Here is a 6,053-nt window from a genome sequence, read left to right as displayed (position 1 = left end):
ATCCTGAGACAGACCGGGCACCCTCCCACGGACAGGTGGGGGACGACACAGCCAAACGCCTAATCTGAGAAGTACAATAAGCTGATAATAGTGCGTTATAATCACATACCAAGGGCAGAATAGACTTTTCACACACTCATAGTTTCAGTCATTCACATATTTGCTTCATTCTGGGTCTTAAATGCACCTTATGAGCCAATAAACCTTACCTGTTACACTGTAGAATTTGTACTACTGCCTACCTAGCTAAGACATGTTAAATTCAGTTAATTTCTGTCTGAATCATGACATTTGTGCTGCTTGAAAAAGGACGGCTTGATAAGCTTGAGATAAGGAAAGGTGTGCAAGTCAAACTACATGATCTCAGGTCTGTCTAAAGTAAAGTAAATGCTGACATCTACTGGTAATGTGGGTATGTCAATATAGTGAAAAGATTATTATAATACATTGGCCTATAGTTTGGTGTCTGTGAAAGTTTGGCAAAACATTTATTTACTTATTCAGTTATTTAGATTAATGAGCCAAAAAGAAGAATCACAACTCACAAACATTAAAATCATACAGTACTTCAAAGAAGACACATATTGCGCCCATAAAAAGGGGGGGGGGGGGGGGGGGGGGGTAGAGTATTAAGAATAGTATAAGGAGAATTCATCAGTACAAAACAAAAACCCATTAATTATGGTTGACACAAACTCAGGGGGACAGACAAGGTGAAAGGTTTCCCAGGGCCTTTAAATCATAAATGGTGTCCATATATATATATATATATATATATACATATTCTTCTAATGGATTCTAGTGATTAAAAGATTGCCAGAAATTTAAATGTGAATATAAATCGTAAAGGCCCTGCACACCCACACAGGTGTTTCCAATAACTCTGGCTAATTGGACCTCAAGTCAGGTTGAAGTCGGGTGGAGCTATGATGGGAATTAAGGGATGTCACCTAACTTCATGAACTAATAAGGCCTTTTTAACAGCAGACATGTTGACTTGTCATGGTAGGAAAAAGCACAGGTGTTACTGATAACATTAACGATGGCTCTGTTCTATTCACCTGTCCCAGTAAGCCGAGACAGTGAGACAGCATGCACGTGCACACACCTGTGGGCTGACTGTGGGAGTGTAGGGCCTTTCACACATGATACTGTCTTATATCCCAGTACTAAAGATAAAGTTGTGCCCAGTTACAGCTTTATCCTTACAAATATGAGCTACTGTCATGTTTGTAAACATCATCTGCTCAGCTGACGTCTCACAGCCCTGTGTATATGTCAGTTTGTAGCTGTCCTGTGACAATCATACATCTCCCAGAAAATCAGCTTTGTTTTCAGCTTTGAGACAATGCATTTTCTTGGTTTTTAGAAGTATCATTTAGCTTAACAAGTAGGAGAACTTTTTTTAAACCCAAAAAGGAACACTTAATCTTTCAGTTTGAAAGAAAATTTAAAAAATCGCCAAATTTGGAGATACATGGTGTTCACTGGACAGCAATTATAGGGCAAATTTATAGTCATGTTGAAATGGTTTTGAACCGGCAACCCAAAAATCTCAAACCATTCATGTTGAATGTGTTACTATGTCCCATATCACCAGCAGAGGGAGCCCTCCTCTTACATTAAAAATATTTGACTCATCCAAACTACACTCCTATCTCATTAGGTTTCATTGATACATCAATAAGATGTTTAAATCACAAGACTCAGCTAATTGCAGAACTATTAAAAATGAATGAAGTATTGTTTCATGTCTGGAATATTTATGCTTGAAGAACAGTAGCTTTGATGTATCCAATATGCCACATTACCACAAGTGAATGAGTTCCCCAAACACCGAAATCTGGTATTTGCCAGAAATGTCACAACACAGTGAATAGAAATATAAAGGGCGCTTCACCTCACAGTTACCCTTTAACAAAGAAGCATTTCAACTGAACAAAATGAGATGTGAGACAAAAACAAAACAGACCCCTGTTATTTTAACTAACCCAGTGATATTTGAGCAAGGATTTGCTGTTCCTGGCTGAATGTATGCTAATCTCTGCTCATATCGCTGCTATTTGCCAGGCTGTGCAGGCTTACTACCCCCCCCCCCCGGACCCCCAGTAAAATGGCTACTGATTGGTGCACAGAAAACTGCAACCATGGCAACCAGCTGTTTGTCAATTCCTCTGACGGAGGAGATATTGGCCTGTAGGTATATACTCTCAGATTCACACACTGACAGACAGACAGACACATCTGGGCACCTCTGTGGTATCTGACAGGGTCTGAGATAGAAAGCATGGGGACATTCTGATCGCAAACAGGGAACTTTACTTATTCAATCCTCTTGTATGAGGGTTAACCCAAGCCCCTCATCCCCCTACTGATTTTTCCGACAAAACCCCTCCAGACAAAGCCACCCCCTGCTCCTCCTCTTTAGTGTTTAGTGCCTGTTTTTGTGTTTGTGCTGCTTGTGTCAGGAGCCAGGGAGGTTAGTCAGTAGGTGGTGGTTGAGCCTGGGGTGCTGTTCAGGGTCGTGTGTGCTTGACTTTGTTCACATGATGAAAGACTCGCCGATCTGTCTGTAATTGGTTCCCAAGGGAGAGGAATCTTGAGATTCTCCCTCCACAGGAATAAACCCACACCATGAAAAGAACATACACGCTGAATCTCCGCGAGGCATGGCGTCTTCACCTGCCGAACTGAAGTGAGGGAAGACACAGAAAGATTGATGATTTACTTGACCTAAATGTGTGCAAGATTCAAAGTGGATGTCAGACTTTTCCACTTTGGGGTGCTTATCCTCTGTTGATTAACGCTCAGGGCTCTTCGTGGAAGATCAGCTAAGGCTTGGGGTGGGCTGCTGAGGAATAAGCAGATCGAGGAAGTGATTGATTTTGAGGACAAGCGTCCTCTTTGCTCCTCACTGATTTATTTGGATTAATTTGGATGCTTATGTGTTTGTGTGCGCTGGCACAGGACCCAGAGCATGGGCCAGCGATAATCAGGGGGGAGGTCAGATACGTTTCTAGATTAAGCAGGTTGGTTTAACAAGCAGGATCAACAATGAATGGAAAAACATTAAAACATTAAACATTAAAAGGAGTTTAACTTCGGGGGAAAAAAACGTAGGCATTATTTAATGGTTTTATTAAAGAGTTTAACATTCAAAAACTCTCATTCTGCTTCTTTAGGACTGTGTAGTTGTGGTTTTGATTTGATAGTTTCACTACAGTACGCTTTGATTGACAGTTTCTGGCAACATGAGCAAACAACTGTTAAAATGTTTAAATTGAATAATTTCTAAATCCTGTTTGGTGCCCGGATTGATCCCCGCCCACTTCAAACCAGTGAGATGAGCACAGACAAAAACACAATTATGCAAATCCCTAATGTGAAATAATTTGTTATTGTATTGCAAAATTGTTATAGCTTTGGCAGAAAATGTTGTGTTCATGTAGGACCACACCGATCATAGTAAGAAGCTGATTGAGAAAATATGTAGGGCCTTAAAAGTCTCTGATAACAATGTTATTCTTTAACTCAAGCTGCTTTGAATTAGAGGAGAATATGTGAAATAACTAATATCATTATTGTTATTATCAACTTTCTATTTGTATTTACATTCTGCACTAGGTCATTAAAGCATTCTCTGTAATGCACCTGTAATTTGCAATATTTCTAACAGCAATTGAAGGCAGCATGAGGTAAACAATACACAGGCCGCAAAAATTCATTTCAAACCAGCTTGCAGAGACAAGCCGCCTTGTTGGCGATAGTAACACATCGCCACCTACAAAACACTCATCTCATCAAGTAAACAGATGTCAGCGTAGTGGTGATATCACTTTAGCAACGGATATTAACAGCTTAGCTGCAAATTTCCATGACTCCCATAATCTTTTACTTGCATATAGTGCCTCTCAAAACAAGAATGTGCTTGATTTTTCATTCATTCAGTTTTGCAGATGTTTTCATGATAGTGAAATCACACATACTCTGGCAAAGTAATAATGAAGCACATAACTGTACAGGTTTCACTGTTGCTATCTAGCAACCCACGTACTCTGCTGCATTTTCATGGTGGAGGTGAAAGCAGATGATTACCTGTTATTGCCATGATTGCACCACACAGTTCAGTATATACTGTTATCTTATCACTTTTCCTTGAAGACTGACTCCATTTGCCTGTGTCTCTGTCGCCCTGTCTCTTTATCCTCATATTACTTTTTAAGCAGCAGACAGACAGGACCATCTCTCCATGGCAACAAATCACTCGTGTCATTGATTTGACAACTGAGACCAGTTTCTTTTGGCTCACTGTTCATTTTCCTCATGACGTTTATAAAAACAAAGGAAACCAGCGAATCGAGTATTATCTTGTTTTAAACTACCCAGGGGTACCATTCTGTGGTTTATTGGTCATTGTTGTTATAAGGAAATGAAGGTCAGCCTTTTGTTTTTCTTTTGTTGACATGAGATCTTTATGAGATAACACCTTTATATATAGATTAGGGCTGCAACTAACAATTATTTTCACGATTGATAGTTCAGTCTATAAAATGTGGAAAGAAAATCTCCCAGAGCCCGAAGTGATGTCTTCAAATTGCTTCTTTTGTCCAACCAACAGTCCAAAACCCAAAGGCTCTTCCTTTACTATCTTAAATGACAAAGAAAAGCAGCAAATCCTTACATTTAAGAAGCTGGAAACGGCAAATTTTTGACATTTCTGCTTGAAAATTACTTAAATGATGAATCGATTATCAAAATAGTTGGCAGTTAATTTCCTTTCTATTGACTAATTGTTTAATCGTCTGATTGTTGCAGCTCTAGTTTGGATCAAATAAGTCCAAATCTTAATCATTGTATGTGGTTCTAACCGTTTTCTCTTCTGTTACACGTTTATTGTACATACACTTGTAAGGACATTAAGCATGTCTGCGTTGTTTTGGTAGCATGATGGTAATAGCCTCTTTAATTATCTTTGTCTCTACATAATTCACTAGAAACAGATGGCATAATAGAGAATGATCTGAACTCACCCCCTGCAGATAGACAGATCCCTCACCAAGACTCCCCCCTATGTTGTCTAAATAGACTTACACACACACACACACACACACACACACACACACACACACAGTCAGCTGTGCACAGCATGCTGTATGTAGGTATGAGACCGTTTACAGCTGACCAATCTCATCCCCCTGGGTATGCACAGAAAGGGCCAATGGTGACAAAGAAAAACAAACCTCAAAAACAAGCAGTTCATACACAAACAGGCCAGCAGACATATGGCTATGTGACCCAAGTAAATAGTACTATTAATTCTAAATCCCTGCAATTAATCCCTCTGGTGGTCGCAGTGGTACTGTCTACACCGTGTTTATAGCAGCAGTGTTTACTGTCTGACATCCAGGCATTTATTGTGTTGGGTAGGCTTAGAGGGCTGCTGAGCTATGAAGCATTAAATACACAACATCTATGCTCTGTATGCATCCCCCTATTGTCTACTACCTGTCTATTCTAATGATTTGGGATGACAGAAAATACAGTAATGAGCACTAATGGTGTCTATAATAATGTTTGGCTTCTTAAGAATTTATCTAGTAGCTATGCTATTATTAATGTACAACTACAGTGTATAATAACCCCACAAAGAAGCGTAGGTTGTTTGTTCTTTCCTGAAAATACATACTTGATTATGGATCATAATCAACATCTCATATGTTTCATGAATTACTCAAAATGTATTAGTACATACTATACATAAAGTACTTAAAACTAGCTCCACCTCGACAAGCTACAGCAGTGAAATGACATGTATACATTGATCCATCAGTATTGGCAATCTAATAATGTAATATATAGTGATATAGTGATATATCTGTCACTGGGGCCATATTTCTGCAGATCAAATACTTTTACTTTCGTACTAGTAAATTCATACTAGTACTTTCATACCAGTATTAGTACATTTTCTTGATAATACTTCTTTGCTTTTACATAAGCAAGATTTTAAATGAAGGTCTTTTGCTTATAATTGAAGTTTTTTACATTGTTCT

This window comes from Enoplosus armatus, chromosome 19 (assembly GCF_043641665.1).
Source record: "Enoplosus armatus isolate fEnoArm2 chromosome 19, fEnoArm2.hap1, whole genome shotgun sequence".
Taxonomy (NCBI): Eukaryota; Metazoa; Chordata; class Actinopteri; order Centrarchiformes; family Enoplosidae; genus Enoplosus; species Enoplosus armatus.
This window is presented reverse-complemented; position numbering follows the sequence as displayed.